The sequence below is a fragment of the Camelus ferus genome, chromosome 4 (assembly GCF_009834535.1).
Source record: "Camelus ferus isolate YT-003-E chromosome 4, BCGSAC_Cfer_1.0, whole genome shotgun sequence".
Classification (NCBI taxonomy): domain Eukaryota; kingdom Metazoa; phylum Chordata; class Mammalia; order Artiodactyla; family Camelidae; genus Camelus; species Camelus ferus.
In genome coordinates, this window is record NC_045699.1 from 54,475,199 (window position 1) to 54,493,208 (window position 18,010).

The following is an 18,010-nucleotide window of genomic DNA, read 5'->3' on the forward strand; positions in this document are numbered from 1 at the left end:
GGCAAGAAACAGGGCGGGTACCAGTTAGGCAAGTGGGGGGTTCTAGCTGTAAAACCGTTTGAAAGGGGCACATTTCCTAACCGAGGACATGGGAAAACCACATCAGAAGAGGATGCTGCTTCTCTGTATGTGACACTTACTGCTGGGAGCGGGATTGTTCTCCTGGAAGGTCAGATGTTCTCTGTTACAAAAGGGGAAAAGCATTTAGACTCTTCCGGTGGTGAACAGAGGCCCTGGGTTACAGCTTTCTTTGGAAGTTGCTTCTAAAAAAGCCATTCTGCTGAGGGCCTCCTGTTGCCAGCAGTGCTGACCAGTTGTCCTTTGTATTTGCTGATGACGAGTGTTCACACAGGAGCTCTAGACAAAAAGATACCTTTGGGACCAGAAGTCCTTTCTACATTGGGTACATTCAGAAAGATTGTTCTAAATTTGCCTGGGTTGCCAAAGGATCTATTTTATTGCAGACTTTTTTTTTTTAAGTCTTTGAAACTATTTATAGTAGTGAATCTCAGAGGAGGCTGGTTGTGGGGAAGGGGAGGCTACATACTAAGACTATGTGGCTCAATGTTCACCATATCCCATCTTCCAGATTCCCTGTCTTGAAATTAAAAATATATATATACATCTTGCATTATTACAAAGAATTGGGTGTGAAAGGCCCTGATATGCCCTGTAATCTGGCATCAGTGTTGGTTATTTTTATTCCTACTTGTCAAATAAAATGAACATCAAATTAATGAAGTCACAGCCATTGATGGCTCCACTTATATATGTACAGATGAGGAATATTCTGGCAAATGAAAGATCTCAGGTGCCTTCGTCTCTGCCATTTGATTTCTTCACCATGTTCTCTTGCTGACAATAATAGCTAATATTGATTGAGAATTTTCTATAAGCTGAGTACTATGATAGGCCGTTACCTGTATCATCTCATATGGTCCTAGAAAGGGCTCTGCAAAGGAGGAACTGCGATAAATCCCATTTTACAGATGTGGTGACTGTCACTCAGTAAAGTTAAGTAACTTATCTGAGATCTCAAAGTGAGCCCATGTGGAAAGACACTTTATAACCTCTCTATTTGGGTATTGATGAATGCAAAGTAATTTTCCTATCAGCTAAAGCAGAGTAGCTCCAAGGAGGGGCAGGAGTAGATTTGCCAGATAACATACTGGACACTCAGTTAAATTTGAATTTTAGACAAACAACGAATAGTTTTCTAGTATTGGTATGTCCCAAATATTGCATAAGATGTACTAAGAAATTGTTTATTGGTTACTAAAATTTAAAGTTAACTGGCCATCCTGTATTTTGATTTGCTAAGTCTGGCAGCCCTAGGCAGGAGGGGTGTTGCAAAGGAGGTAAAGGAAAGAGCCTAATGCATATGATTATTGTGGTTTGGGATTATTTATGGGTTTGTATTTTTTTAAACTATGACTTTATTCATTTCAGGATGAATTATTAATAAATTAATTATTAATAATACTATTTAATAATAAATTAATTAATACAATTAAATCATTAATAATTGAATTATTAAAATTAATTTATATAATTAATAAATGTACTATATTAGCTTTAAATCAGACAGATATGCAATTTCAGTTTACATAATTTACAGTGTATTGATAACCTGTCAATAGATCTCTCCTGATACACTTTTTTTCCCCATAAATAAAGGTTTCCGAACCTGACCCATGCCAAGATCTGTACCTCACTGGTTTCTCTAAGAAGTGAAACTATGGGAAATTCTCTCCCTGGTTTGTCAGTTTCTCTGATAGTGATTTATTTTCTGCAGATAGCTTCATCATCCCGAGTTTTAAAACGTTGATGAAATATTCTTGTGCTTTTATCAACTCTATTGCTTGGTAAACTTCCCCTGTCTCTGGGTGGTCACCTCCTGAAATAGATGACACTGGCCTGGACATTCCCAGCAAAAGTTCGGACACATTCACAAATATTTCCTGAGTACGCCAGTGCATTTCCTCCGATGCACATTTCTAACGTTCCAGCAGTGAGAGCAACTAATGATGTCAAAGCTCTAGAATAATCTCTGTCCTGTAAGTCATAGCCCTTTTGGGGATAAGATTGTCTTCTAATGAATGATCTGCCCTGATCTAATTAGCTTTGGAGCAGGGCTCATTTGTGATTATCAAAGCCTGTGACTTCCCACACAACTCAAGCAAGCAAACCAAATGCAGAACCCAGTGGCAGAAACCATCAGTCTTGGTGCTCTTGGAAGGTTGCCAACTGGTTCCCATGAGGCGAGAATTTGCCTATCCAGTTAATTTATGAATAAATTATCATTAATGTCTGGGAGGGTTTGGAACGGTCATAAGTTATTTATGGAAAACAAATTATTCACGTGGCAGTTTACAATAGGCTTTGTCCTTCTGAAACAAGGCCGGGATCACAGAGGTCTCATAAATCTTTAGTAGAAAATCTCAGGAAATATCTGTTAGATTCATAGGCAGAAAGATCTTGCTTCATTATAAGCACTTAAGATAGTTTAAGTGAGTATCTAGTGTTCCTCTCAGTAAATTATCAAATGCCTTCCTTTTCCGTGTCTTTCTTCTACCCATCCTCCAATGGCATTCCTCGTTGCCTTTTGTCTGTTGCAATGAGAACAAGTAGTTAACATGGAAAAAATCATGACACACATGTAAGTTGTATGTAAAAAGACAAAACGAGCTCAGACAGGATGATTGCTTCATTGGCTGGGAGAACTGGCTGCAAAATGCTAAGAGATGTACACACCAGGGTTTGGGCTGTTGTGATGTCATTTGAGCCTAGCACGGTTGCAACAGTTGCTCCTTCTTCAGAAATGAGCCAGTGGAGATGGGACATTTATTTGAGCTCAACATTACCGTGTGTATTTCTGAAAAGAAACAGATACCAGCAGGTACAATCTCCACTCCCTCTCTCGAAGGGATCTGGGCTAGAAGGTGGGGTAATGGATCAATCATGATGTTCTCCATATGCTCAGAGACTGGGAGTTTTGATCTCTAATATGATGGATTTCGTAGTGAATTTCAGTTTAGAAAAATGAATAAGGAGAATAACAGCTGACATTTATTGAGAATTTTCCGTGTGTCAGGCATTGCCCAATTGCTTAGAGTATATATCGTTTAATTCTTACAGCAACCCTATCAGTTGGGGACCATGAGTATCTCCAATTTACAGAAAAAGAAGAGGTACAGAGACACGAAGTAACTTGTCCAACAGACTCACAGCCAAGTCTCAGAGCCCAGGTCTAACCAGGCAGTCCTGATTCTTACCAACTATGCAACCAACTAACCCCTCAGCCTCCACTCGCCCCACCCCCTAACCCTGAACAAAATGAGGATGCTCTTATGCAAACAGATAAGTAGGTCTCATAGCCCCTGATCAGCAGGGGAGCTTTTACATCCTTCTGTTTGCCTTTGTTCTTCAAATGCAAAACTGGAGTTTACCTGGTAGGATAAGATTAGATTTTCATCCAGGAGATTTGGTTGTTTTTCTGGCTTGTCCTTGGGTTTTCATCCTATCAACATTCTGATTACATTCTCATTATCATTCTACTGCAGTGATTCATGAATATGATAAAACCAAACTGGCTCTTCAATAAATAAGGGAGGCTGGACCCACAGTGAATAAATAGACCTTTCTTTGAATCTGCAGAAATTCAGCAAACAGATGTCCTGCAGTATTTATTAGAAGACCACTAGCTTGGGGCATTTTCTTCTTTTAGTTTTACCTAAGTAATCTGTATTTCTATGATATAGAAATACAGTTATTTCATCACTTTTAGGTAAAAAAAATAAACTTATGGGATGTTGTGTTGCATGTTCTTATATGTGGTGCCCGATATTTAAACTAGTTCAAATTCTGAGGGTGATTTTTCAGATTAATAGAAATAAATCCTTGGAACTTTTTGAAAATAAGAGCTGACTTACGTTGAGAAATAGACCTACACTCATCCAGAAAGGATTATTATTTTTATTATTCTTAATGTGTTTTAAATATGTTGGTTCCTACAAAGAAAACATGAACAGGACGGAAATCTGAAAAAAATTTTCAAGTTTATATTAGGTTTATCCCACGAGTGACATAGGAAAATCCCTCTTAAGAGAAATGGCATTGCAAAAGAGGCAAAGAATTTTTTCCTTTTTCAAATAAAAATATGCATCCTGTTTCTAAGAATGTTTCATAGTATCTGACAGTTTATTAAAATAAGGCTTTTTCCTCCATATGGATTTTATCAAACTTTCTTATCCTGTTATAGTCTTTGACCTACCCTTCCTACTTTTCTTCTACTTGCTCACCTGTTCCTTTTCTCTCTCTCTTCTTCCTTTTTTTCCTTCCTCCTTTCCTTCCTTCTTCATTTCCTCCCTCCCTCCTTCCCTCCCCACTGGCTTCCTTTCTTTTCCCCAGCATTCACTGAGGGTCAGGTGCTATGTTATTTCATTGAACACTCACAACTACACCATGAAATAGGGCCCCTTATTTTGTTCATCTAAAGAGCTCCATACTCAGAGAAGGTGACTTTCCCATAGTCACAAAATCTGTAAGATTGGAGCCAGGGTTCAGTCCTAGGTCTGTGATATTCCAGAGCCCACAATTTATTGCTTTCCACACAATGAGTATTACTTTTATAAATGGAAAATTATTTTGATTAAAGTTTCATGACAGGAAATGAGTTATAATCTCCTAGGAGGAGGAATTAGTCAAGAACCCTTATGATCTAAGACTGCTCTGATCGCTGGTCTGGCCACAGGGAGGTGACAGAGCCTCGGCTAGCACAGACGAATCCGAATAAATAGCTACTGATGCAAGGAAATGGCGCCCAAGAGAATGGCCATGTCCCAGGTCCCAGGCGAGTCCCTGGGACACACCCCATCAGGTGAGGGTCCTTGGCTTCGCACAGGGAAGAATTCAAGAGCAAGCCACAGTTAAGTAGAAGTAGATTTATTCAGAGAGATACATAGAGTGCAGGCCGTCTCAGAAAGCAAGAGAGACAGAGACCACAAGACATGGGGTTGTTAGTTTCTGCGGGCTCAGTAATTTCATATGCTAATGAGTAGGAGGATTATTTGAACCACTTTGGGAAAGGGGCGGGGACTCCCAGGAATTGGGCCACCGCCCACTTTTTGACCTGCTATGGTTAGCCTCAGAACTGTCATGGCGCCTGTGGGAGTACCACTTACCATGCTAATATATTACAATGAGCATATAACGAAGCTCAAAATCTACTGGAAGTCAAATCTCCCACAGTCTTGGGTGGCAAGGTCTATTGGGAGTTGAGTTTTCTGCCATCTTGGTGCTAATTGCTGTGTCATTCCTTTAATGGTCATATCCTGCCCTCTTCCCTCCTGTCTCACTGCCATCTACTGAGACTCTAAATGATAAGTCCTTTGGCCTCTACAAGCATTAACTCATCCAACACTGACCACAAACCCATGATATAAGTACTATATACTTGTGTCCATTTTAAAGACTAGGAAACTGAGACACAGGGAAGTAACCTGGGAGAAGATCCTGCCCAGAATCAGTGGAGGAAGGAGAGTTTGGCCCCCAGAGACATCCTCCTGCCTGTGAGGCCAGACCACCTCTTGCCTGTGATCCACACGTGCTCTTCTTTCCTCGGGAGATGCTGCGCTGGTGAACTTCCCAACCAGCCATTCTCTTGGATTCAGATCCGTAGCAAAGGAAAGGCCACAAAGTATGCTTTCCCCAGGGAAGGAATCGGTAACTTTAAAGCCACACATTCTTTGTGCAAGTGACCTGTCTGAAAAGAGCTGTTTTTGTAATTAAGGAGTTAAAGGGAGAAGAATGCCACAGATAATAGCAGGGAAAAAAGAAAGGCCAACTGAACTCACCCATGATAAATGTTAGAAATTTAAGGGTCAACGTGATTCTTTCATATGAAACACTAAATTCTTCTTGGAAATTGTCTTATGGGAAAATCTAGCTTGTTCAGTGTTTAAAAAGTGCATTTTTTTTTAACTTAAAGTTCAAGAACTACTTTGCCCAATGTCCTTTAAAAGCCTGTTTGGGTGAGTTGGAGTTTTGTTGAAAAGAAATTTTTTAGAAATCTGATCAAATGGGGATCTTTTGAGTTTAAAAAGAATATTCTATTGTAATGAGAATAAGAAGTATGTGGGCATGCATCTGATAAATAGGTATTGAATGCCTTCTGAGTGCAGTGCTTTTTGCCCTATGCCTGGACATCTCCTTCTTCCAATTATCTGGAATCTGATTCCTCCATTACTCTCACCACTGCACCGTGACCATTCTAGCTTAAGCCATTGTCACCTCTTGCCCAGATTATCACAATAGCTTCTAAACGGTCTCCTGGCCACTCCTTTCCCCTCTGTAGTACAGACCTCATGCAGCAGCAGCCATAGTGATCTTTAAAAAACTTAACACAAATCAAGTCATTTATCTGTTTAAAATAAATGAGTGGCTTCACATCTTATTCAGGAAAAAAGTAACCCAAAGTACTTATCAAGGCTTGTGGGGTCATTGTGATTTTTCTGAGCTCACTCACTGCCACCCTCCCCCTCACCCACCCCTCCGCAGTTGTGAGGATGTCCTGGCTGCTCCACACATGGCTGGTCAGAGTCTCCACATCTGCTGTTCCCTCTGCTAGAATGCTTTTCCCCCTTAATATCTCACAATTCACTCCCTCTCTTTTTCTGGTTCTGTGCTCACATGTCACCTCATTAAAGAGTCTCTTCTTGACCATACTATATAAAATAGTACCCCCTCCTCACCGCCATCAACATCTATCCCTTTCCCCTGCCTTGTTTTTCTTTAGAACAATTACTACTTCCTGACAATAATATATTTCTAATAGCTACATCGGGTAATTCAACTGGCCTTTGATTTTCTTTCCTGTTGTCTTATTTCATATTATCTGGCATTCTTCTCCCTTGTTTGTTTTTTAATCTTTCACCATTTTTCACTCTCTATTAGGATGTAAGCTCCATGAATAACAAGCTCCATTTTTTTCATTTAGTCAACAAATTTTAATTAGCACCTTACTCTATGCCAAGCTATGGGCATCCAGAAATTAACAAAAGAGACTATACTCCTGTACTCATGTAGATTACTTTTTAGTTAGGGGAGCTAGACAAGAAACAAAGAAACAAGCAAGTATATTATATGAAAGATGGTGATAAGTGCTTTGGAGGAAAATAAATCAGAATGCTGTCAGATGGAGGTGACAGTGGTATGGCTAGAAGGATAGATTCTGGTTTACTAAGGTGAACAAGCTATGGGAGGAGAGATTTGGGGAAGAAATCAGGAAATTGCTGAGCACTTGTTAAGTTGAAGATGGCCTCTAGTCATCCAAGTGGAAGGGTCAGGTATAAATCTGGAGTTCCAGGGAAAGGGCAGGCTGAGATAGAAATTTGGGATTCATCAGCACCTAGCCACAAGACAGGATGAGATCACAGAAAGGAAGAAGGGAAAAAAAGAGGCTGAGGCCCCAGTCCTGGATTAGCCCATATTAAAGATTTGGAAGACGAGAAAGAAAAGAAGACCAAGAAGGAATGGCTGGTGGCATCTGAGAAGAACCAAGAGTTGGGTATATTTGGGAAACCAGATGAAGGAAGTAGTTCAAAAAGGACTGATTGACCACCTGTGTCAAATCCTGCTGAAAGGTCGAGTAAGATGAGTTCTGAGAAATGATCATTGGGTTTGGCAGCCTGGAGGGAGGTCAGGGTGACTCTGACCGATGCTCTGTTGGTGGGTGATGGGGACAAAAGAAAGAAGTGAGACGGCTGGGGCAGGAAATGGAGACAGTAAGTAGAAATACCTGTCTTACATGTTTGCTCTAAGGGGGAATAGAGAATTAAGTTGGTAGCTGCAGAAAGTTGTAGGGTCAAGAGACGTTTTTCGAAAATGGGAGAGATCACAGCAGAGTTGATGAGGCAAGAGAAAATGTATGTTGCAGGAGAGGATACAGTTGCTGGAGCGATGTCCTGGAAGAGGTTAGAAGGGATGGACTCCAGTATAAATAGAGGAAATGGCCTTAGCTGTGGTCAGAGACATGTGCGCGTAGTCACAAGAGGGAAGACCATCTTATTGCTTCCACTTTCTCAGTGAGATGGAAAGCCAGGTCATCAGATGAGAGTAATGAGGAACAAAGAGTGTCTAAGGGGAAGGAAGTAGGTGTACATAGTCATCACAAGAGTGGGGGAATGAATGGAGTGGGGAAATGTACATAGCATGTCAGGTACCACTTAAAGCGAGCAGTCATCCAGGGAACATGGGGCTAGCCAGATGGTTGTGTGTTTTTCTCTAATCATGTCAGTTGGTGAATGCAGATGAGGCATGGACAAAGTTGCATTGATCCAGAGCTACTGATGACGGGGCAAATACAACAAAGGGACAGGAAGAGGGGTTGAGAATGTACACCAGGGATGGACCATGGAATCCAAGCTACAGAAAGAGAGAGTGAGAACCAGATGGATGAGGAACAATGATGCATCATGGAATCATTGGATTAGCCTTGGTCATGGAGTTGGAGAATTGTTGGAGTTGGCAGAGTAGCAGAAACAGTGACGGTTTGAGAATAGGATGTTTAAAACTGAGATTATGAAGGATGTGGTTATTGGTAATGGCAAGGTCTAGGACAGGACCGTGGGAGTCAATGGCTGAAGAGGACAACAGTCATTATTTTTAAAAGTTAAAAAAACTAAGAGGCCAGGGTATTTGAAGACTTATCCACATGGGTGTTATAATCATTAAGAACTGTAATTGGGATGTTGTTGGATAGAGTATTTTTGGAGAGAATGACAGATGCTAAAATCTTCAAGGAATGAGGAAGGGGGACTTTATTGAGAAAGGAGGACGGTAGTCTGGAAGAAGCAGTAAAGAGCAAGTAGAACACCCATCCCACCTCCAGGCCCAGTGGTTCCAGGACGAGAGAGAGAAAGCATGTGATTTTGTTCACTGCCACCTCCCGAACACCTACAATGGCGCTTCACATGAGGGAGAAGCTTAATAAGTATTTGTTGCATGGATGAGTGATTGAATGATAAGGAATTTCCATTCTGGCAAGAGGAGCCACTGGAGATGCTGACTCAGGTGGGCAGGATGCAGGAGAGGCCAAAGGCAGGAGGTCTGACAAGACCTGACTGAATAGTCCAGGTGGGAAAGAAGGAAGGTGTGGCCTGTGCAGAGGCAGTGGGGACAGTAAGAGGGGCCATAGCAACTTGACCACAGTAAGCAACAGGGCAGGGGTGACCACAGGGATTGTGGGACCCTTGAGTCAGGAAATACAGGGAAGATGAGTTGGGGGTGGCTGGTAAGGGGTAGGGCTGGAGCATGCGTGTTTGATGGGTATTCAAGGGAAGATGCTGAGCCCCAGGGAACAGCAGCGTTGGGGGCAGGGGAGGAGTCAGATAAGCCATGATTGGAGAGAAGGGCTTTCTAGGTAAAGAGCACAGCATGAGTGAGCTGGTGGACCCAGGGCAAGACTGAGTGATCCCAAACCAGACAAAATGAAAGCAGAAGGTAGAGCTAAGGCCCAAAGGAGAAGGGAGCAGGGGCCAGGCAGTGAGGGCTCATTTCTCCCCGGCAGGGCTCTGCCCCGGGGATTGTTGGTGCCTCCCTCTTGTCGGAGCCAGAAAACTCTGGATACAATGCCTGGCAGGGACCCCCTTCAGAGAGTGGACACAAACCACAGGACATCTGCATGTCAACATGAAGCCTTCACTTCCCCTCCCCAATACTTAGGTCCACGGCAGCATCCTCTGTCGGCAAAATATTTCAGAATGTTGAAGACAGGCTGGAGGCTCTAACAGAACTCAGAGCAAAACCCCAGGGCAAAAGCCTGAGTGGGAAGTATCTCTAGTATAGTTATGGTAGCGATGGTGGACCATCCTGGATACCCGGGCTGATGGTAACCTCTGCTTTTGCACTTGGCCATCCTTATTGCCCAAGGCCGCTGGAGGTGGGCCGTAGATCTGACTCTGGCCTTAAAACCGAATTGACCAGAGCTTCCTTTCACCATGCTGTTGTCTATTGTTATAAGAAAAAAATACCCAAGAAAGCAAGCTTACAGCAAAGAAATTAGCCCTGAACTAGGAGTGAGCAGGCCCTAGTTTGAGACCTGAACTTGACCCAGTATTTCCCAGTGGTTCTGTGTAAGTCCCATCCCCCACTGGGGATTCATTTGCCTTCACTGATAACAAGGAACCTTAGAGCTGGCCCTGGGCTTATAGCTTTATGTGGACGGTCTCATTTTACGCTGACAACAGTCACACACGCTAGATGTTCTCATGATCTGCCTTTTATAGGTGAGGATTTGGAGTGATGGAGAGGCTGAGCAACGTTGCCAAGTTCACTCAGCTAATAAATGACAGATCAGGATTTGAACCCTGGTCTTTGGCTCCAGAGATCCTAAGATTTCACTGACATTTTGCTGTACTGTAAAATGAGGAATGTGGCTTGGGTGACATAATTCCTCTGAGCTCTCACTCTCTGACGTTTAGGTATGCCCTCACCCACCCCAAGCCAGTAAAGAAAACGCTTCACATAAAACAGGAGCAGCAGCAGCCACGTATCTAAACACACAGTTCTTTCTCCGCGCTGATCTGTCTTATCTCAGCTAGTCTATAAATTACTTAGCGGTCCTTCAGGGAGTCACAAACTGTTTGATACCTGGCAGCATTACTCATTTATGTTATCTGTCTGGCTTCTGAAGGTATTTGAGTTTGCAGTGCCTGCTCCTAAAATTAACTAGGCTGTGGTCTAAGAGGGAAAGGAAAGAGGGAGTGGGGTAGGGAGGAAGGTAGGCAGGGAAGGAAGGAAGGAAAGTAGGAAGGAAGCGGGTGGGAAGAGAGGAAGGAGGGAGAAAAGAAGAGAAGGAAAGGTGGAGAGAAGAGGGGAGGGAGGAGGAAAGGGAGTGGGAGAGAAGGGCAAGGACTCGGGGAATTGGAGACGTCACAGACATTGTGTGTCTGTATGCTTTGGTTGACTTTACCATAAGCTATTTGGTTTCTAAAGTTTACTTGGGCCATGGTCCCCTCCTAACAGAGGCTTTTAATATGCTATAGAAGAAGCTATTATTACTCTCCATATCTAAGTGGTCTTGGGGTAGAGGATATAGCTCAGTGGTAGAATGCATGCTTAGCATGCATGAGGTCCTGGGTTCAATCCCCAGTACCTCCATTAAAATTAAAAAAAACCTAATAATAAATGGTCTTAACATTTTATAATGTTAGTGATTACTTAGGTAAGTCATTAACTTACTCTATGTAGATAAACTTAAAATGCCTTCATAGTATTTCCGCATTGTATTCAGTGAACTTACCTTAACACCAGCATAAATGATTTAACATGTTCGATGTCGTAGAAGGAAAAAGCCTATTTTCTCACTGCGTTGTTCTCAATATTAAAACACATGATGAGTAAGTCAGATACTACAGCAAAGGCCTCCCCTCTGTGAGAATCAGAATTATTCCAACTTAAAATGTCAAGTTTAGTCTTTTATTCTCCCTAATCTTACTGAACATCCTTATGGTTCTTTCTGGAAACTAACAGCTTGTACTTAAATGTTCTGAGGAAAACACTTGAGCATGACTGGGAAAATGTTACAGTCCCATTTTTATAAAAACGAAAAAAGAATTCTCATCTTCCCTAAATTGAAAAGGAATTAAGCACCGCCAAAAAGAAAAATAGTCTTGGATTTAAAACACAGCTTGTTTCAGGAGCAGCAACGTCACGGGGTTTTGTGAGCAGACGCTGTCCTCAGCACTGGGGGCACTGCTCCCACTGTCCTGTCTGCGAACACGCTGAGGACCTTCCCGAACATTCCAAGTATATTTGGCAGATTTGTGTGTTAGTAATGCCACGCTTAAGAAGCACCATGTTTTCTGCTATGTCTCCAGGAGGGCTTGAGTGTTTACTAGATTTTTCAAATGCTTCAGTCCTTAAATGAGATAAAATTCGCAGCCGAGAAACAAAGAATGTGGGGCCCCAGGCTTTGTTGTTAATTACCAAAGTAACAGATGAGTAGTGCTTGCCATTAGCACTTAAGCTTTGAGGCCTCCGGAAGGGAATTGGGGATGTGGGACCCACAGTGGTCCCGAATAGCCATCCGTCTTCTTGGTTTTGTTTTTTTTTTTTTAAATTGAAGTCTAGTCAGTTTACAGTGTTGTGACAATTTCTGGTGTACAGCATGATGTTTCAGTCATACATACACATACATATATTCCTTTTCATATTCTTTTTCATTATAGGTTACTGTAATATATTTCCCTGTGCTATACAGTAGAAACTTGTTTGTCTATTTTATATAGTAGTTAGTGTCTGCACATCTCAAACTCCCAACTTATCCCTTCCCACCCCCTCAAGTGTGCCTTCCTGCTTCCCTCACAAGGGCACTAGTCTTCCATGCTCTCCCTCCCTGCCTTTCCCCTCCGCCAACAGCCTTTTCCAAAACCTCATCCTTTCCAACATGCACCTTCCGTGTCACTGCCTTTCATTGACGATTTTAGTTTGGAATACTGTATGACTTTCTCTTTATAATGGTTCTCTTTAAACCTATATTACAAGGGGACAATCTAGAGGCGCAATGTCACTTTGTCAATTGTAGAGAAGGCACGGTCCAGCTATCATGCGAGACAAAATGAAAGCAATTAGATGGGCAAAAATTGCTTGGGTTTTGGGATGTTTCTTTGGAGTGTTTTTAAAGGTCTTGTGAAAAAAAAGAATCTCAGGCATTGGGGTGAATATCATGAGGTCACCATTTCCTTGTGTTAGAGGGTTTGGCAAAGGAAAGACCCAGTGTGAGGATGCAGGGAAAGGAGATAAACGTGGAACAGTCAGGAAAGAAACTTACTGGGGCACGGGAAGCGGGAGACCCTGGAGAGGAAATGAAGGAGAGGCAGGCAGCCTCGAACGAGGCCAAGAATGGGAGTAAACAAGGCCCAAAGAGCCAAGTGTTCTCGTATGACTTGCATCCCTGTCTCTGTGATCAATGCTCCCTCCTTCCCCTGCCAGAGGATAACTGTGTCCACCCGAAGTGGGTCCCAAACCAGGCTGTGTCATACAATCATGTGAGAAGCTTAAACAAACAGATTCCGGAGCCCCAGAGCTCCTAGGGAAATTAACCCAGGTTTTTGTTTGTTGCTTTTTTCAGTCTTCCAGCTACTCTCAGTGTGGGCTGGCTTGGGAAAACACCAATTTGCAAAGTCTTAAGAGCTGACCACCACTCAGCAACCAGGCCTGACCCTAGAGAAGAGATGGTGTTGAGAAGGGTGTTTTTATTTTGATAAAACAACTGTAAGTCAAAACAAATGGTTCATAGACTGACACATGTCAGTCTTATACGCTGTGCATTCAGAAAGTTGACGGTTCAGATAGTCCCTGGATGGGGTCACCTCTTCTTTGAAAAAGCCAAGGATGTAAGCAACCTTGAGATGAGTTTTTGCGCTTTAATAAGAATCAGAGATCAGTGGAGAAATGTCTTAAGTCGGAAATCCCTTAAACGTACAAAACATCCAGATGAATAGGGTAAAACCACTATCTGAATTAGAAAAAAGCCAAAGATCTGTGTGAATCCTAGGGATTTGTTGGCTGGCTGTCCCGAGCCCCACAGCCTGCAGGGGAAAATCATTCCTTTTATATTTAAATTAAAATTAGTTGGCCCATTACCCACAAAGTGTTAGAAGTTGGCCAGTGCCCACCCACTATTTTTATGGATTTTTAACTCAAGTGGTTAACTCAAATGGGATGGAGTTAGGTCCCCTGGTTACTTCTTGTTCTGATTTCCTATTTTGTCTGAATTTTTAATCTCATATCCTTCTTGCTTGATAGTTAATCTGCACCAAGCCATACATAAGCCCCCTGCCTTTGGTTCTCCAAACAAATGCCGTTATCAAAGCTCTAGGGGTTACCAGAAGTGCTTACATCAAAACATTACACAGCAAACAATTTTGAAGGTCTCTATTAAATAGCCTCTTTATTTTGGACCTCTCTGTAATCAGGAATTTCTCATTCACTGACCTCTCCTCCCCACTTCAGACTTCTGACTCACAGATTTTATAAGCTTCTGAATTCCAAAAGTGAATCACAGGTTCAAGTGTTTAACCTTTTTTTTTTTTTTAACTTTTAAGAGATATGACCAAACTGTCTAACAAATTTACCAGTTTATTAACATCAGTTTATATTCCCTTCAACAGTGTACAAAACTTAATTTTCATCATTCTCTCACCAATCATAGATAACATTTGTAGTTTATGTATTTACCGATATCACAGACAAAATATATTATCCCAGTATTTTCACTTGCTTTTTTTTTTTTTTTTTTTAATTTTGAAGACTTTGGGCATCTTTTCTTAAGTTCAATAGCCGGTTGTGCTTATTGATCTATAAGTGACTCATTTGTTTTTTCAATTAGATAGTAATTTTCATCAGTGTTCATGTTGATTTGCAAGAACTCTTTACATATTAGAGATAGTAACTCACTGTTATAAATGTTGTAAATATTTCCCCCTGTTTGTTTCTTCTCTTAGATTTGCAGTGATGCATCTGGTCCCATGGGGATTCCTTTGGGATTGGGATTGTTCCTAACTTTCCAGTGACCTTCTCTGGTGCTTGGTGGAAAAACCTCACAGATCTAGATCTAGGGCTGTTGGTTTGATGTAGGCCAGCCTCTTTGGTGGTGTTGGTTTTGTTTGCTTTTCCATCTTTATTCTTATTTTCTAGCAAACCTTTATTTTCTGGGGGACCCATTTAGCACTGGAGGATGATACCCACCTGATGCTTGGTCTTCATCCCTGCTTGAAGGAGGAAATGGCAGATCTGTTTTGAAGATGGACCGGTCATGGCCCCTTCTTTGGGTTTTCAGGTCAGCTCTCTGAGTCACTCATCAGTCTTTTTTTCAGCTTCTGTTCTTCTCTAAGCTTGGGGAGAAAGAAGCAGCTCTATCAGTCTGTGTCTAGGCAGACTCCTTTCCCAAAAACCCAACCTTTACTTTCAGTGTTTCTCTAGTGTTTCCTATTTCTTGGGTCCTCTGGGGGCTACTCGTGCTCAGGGGCAGCGTTTAAAGTGGGCAAGCAGCATGGCAGCAGCAACGTGAGCAAAAAATGTACACTCAAGCCATAGTGAATGAAATCCTGATCTCCTCTCCTACCAAGCAACATTTCCATAGATGGTCTTCTGTCCTAAATGGTATAGGGCCTTTGGGAGTGGTTAACATTTTCACATCCTAGCCATTTTTAGTTTTTTTTTTTTCACAGAATTAGTAGCTTTTTATTTGCTTCATATGTGCTTCTTACATGCATCAAGAAGCCTGTTTATTTTATAAATTTTCTCAGCCCTAGTAACTGTTATCAACTGAAGACACATACGATGTGATGAACCCTTGAGCAGGCACTAGGTCATAAAGCCAGCCTTTCCCATCTTCGGTGTTTCTCACACTTTCATGTTCTTAAGAACCACCTAGGAGCTGTTAAAAAAGCAGTTTCTCTGGTCCTGCCCTCAGAGAATCTGACTTAGTAGGTAAAAGTGAATTTGCATTTTTAATAAATACATACGTGGTTCTGATAGCTGTGGTCCTTAGTCCTGGCTTTGAGTCCAGGGTGAGATAGCTCGACCTCAGAACTCTTGGCTTTGGGGATGAAATAATCCTTTGCTATTGGGGATGTACTGTTCATTTCAGGACATTTAGCAACATCCCTGGCCTCTATCCATTAGATGCCAGTAGCACCTCTACCCTGATTCTCACAATCAAAAAATTGTCTCCAGACATTGCCACACTGTCCCCTGTGGGATCAAATCACCCTTGATTGAGAACTGCCGACTTAGGGGAAAATAAATGAGAAAGTGTTCATTTAAAACAGTTTTTACTTTCACATGCAGATGTTCATACCTTTGCATTGATTTCATTGAACAAATTAAGCAAGTATTTTTTAGTACCTGGCATGTACCAAGCCTTTTATATTAAAAAAAAAAGTGTAATTTAATCATTGCTACTTCTTTAATATTGTATAAGATGAAAGAAAAGGAAATGTTCTTGTAAGTTAATAGCTATTAAACATGTATTTTTCCTAAATTAATTAATATTCCCAATAGTTTTCTGCAGGCTATGCCAGAACATTAAAATTAATATTCACAGAAAATTAACATTAATTAGTATTTTAAAATAACATTAAATTAATATTAGCATTAACATTGCTATAGGAAAGAATTGAGAATAAAGCCGTGTGAAGCACTCCACTCTTAGTAGTAATGAAACAAATTTGATTCGGAAACAATACATTCTAATTTAGGAACCTAAGAAGAATGATGAAGCACTTGCCCTAATACTCTTTATAGAAATCTCACCTCTGCTGTAATTTTAGAATCTTTCCTTGAAAAGTCTATGGTCCATATAAATAAATGTCACCAAACATGCTCATTTCCATGTGAGTTTTCACATGCTATTAAAAAGTTAAAAATATATCACAATGTAGGGCAGCCAAATATTTAACTCCTTAAGTCAGTGGCATGAGGAGGTGAAGGAAAGAAAGGAAGGAGGGAAGGAAGGAAGGAGGGAAGGAAGGAAGGAAAGAAGGAGAGAAGGAAGGAAGGAAGGAATTGATTGAAGCTGAAGCTCTGTAATCTCTGGCCACTGGTCAGTAAATTCTATAGCAATTCAATAGTGTAAGAGACAAACATTCAAAAAGCCTGGTGAAACAATCCCTAAAAGCCAAGGATAAGAAGCCTATTGACTTTCAGGAACCCTGAGGCGAACCGCTGACATCTCCATTGTAGCCTTTAACCCCACCCCACCCCCACTCCACCCCCAAACCCCCTTGAGGAAAGGTGAGACTAAACCTCCAGACAGGGAAGAAGCCTTTTCCAGGAGGGGTGCTATTTTTCATGGGCATCAGCACGGACAGGCTTTCTGGGCAGTTCCCCATGGTATCAGTTTTTCTATGGCAAATCAAGAACCTTTGTGGACTTGGAAAGAAGAACCAGACTCCGGCAGTCGTCTTCACCTGCTGTGCACCGCATGCAGCATCAACTCAGGATTTTGGCCAGCGGTTCAGAAAAAAGCAGGCCAACAGAGATGGAAGCTGGAAGGGAGAGTAAGGGGCTCTGACTTGCAGAGTTGGAGAGAGAGAATCACTGGGAAAATGAAAAACCTTGGTCACGCCTCGTGGAAAGTTGAATTCAAGAAATCAGACTTCATATTACATGTCCTCCGCACAGAACGCCTTGCCTTTTGAAATACTGTTTTCTGTGTGGGGTGTTTTTGTGTGTCCTCTCAGGATTTCTACACAGTCCGTTTTCAAAGGGTCATTAACATTATTTAAATATTCATGGTGGGGGAGGGGATCACATGCTGAAATTTCAGACAGCTCCGGAGTGAGGGATCGCTGGCCACCAGCCCGATCGAGCCCCACGCGGTGTATCAGCTGCCTCCTTCCCCACCGCTGGCTTTGTTAACACACGCGCTCTGACACCAGGCCCCGGGCTGCCACAACAGGGAGGGCGGCATGAAGGCTCCGGCGAGCCAGAAGCCTCCCTGTCCCTCAGCCTCTGGACCACAGCAAGGGAGAGGCCCCAAACGCACGGAGCCTCCATCCACGTCACAAAGACGCACCTCCCAACCGCTCGCAGACGTCTTGCTTACCCAGACAGAGTCGTGGCGCTGGGTCAAAGATGAGGAACTCGATCCTTCGGACAGGAGCTCAGCAGCGCCTGGCATTGTGAGGGCGCACACGCACCCACACACTTCCATATACACTCATATGCATGTATGTATAAACCAACACAGAAGTCCACATGTACACACGCCGACACGCCCACACGTGCGCTAACACAGGTCTACATGCCCAGATACAGAGCCCTCTCCCCAGTTAGGAAATACTCAGCTTCACTTGCCCCATCCCTCCATCCCTCTATTCCTCTAATTTATCCATCCACTCATTTCATAGTTCCTTGGTTTGTGCGTGAATTCCGCCAAAGCCACAGACAGAAGGTGTGGGTGGTAGGGGAGGGGATGTGGAAGCCGAGGGGCGGACCGTGG

General features: G+C 42.3%; 1 protein-coding gene and 1 long non-coding RNA gene across 7 annotated transcripts in view; one reads left to right on the forward strand and one right to left on the reverse strand.

Moving 5' to 3' along the window:
* The window catches only part of PALM2AKAP2 (PALM2 and AKAP2 fusion), a 425,013-nt gene that overhangs the window by 303,879 nt on the left and 103,124 nt on the right, over positions 1-18,010 (forward strand). The gene's annotated exons all lie outside the window — the stretch shown is intronic.
* LOC116663220 lies at positions 14,085-17,942 on the reverse strand. Its single transcript, XR_004319397.1, has 2 exons — positions 17,615-17,942; positions 14,085-14,897 (listed from the first exon to the last, which is right to left on the reverse strand). It is a non-coding gene; the product is annotated as an uncharacterized LOC116663220 (long non-coding RNA).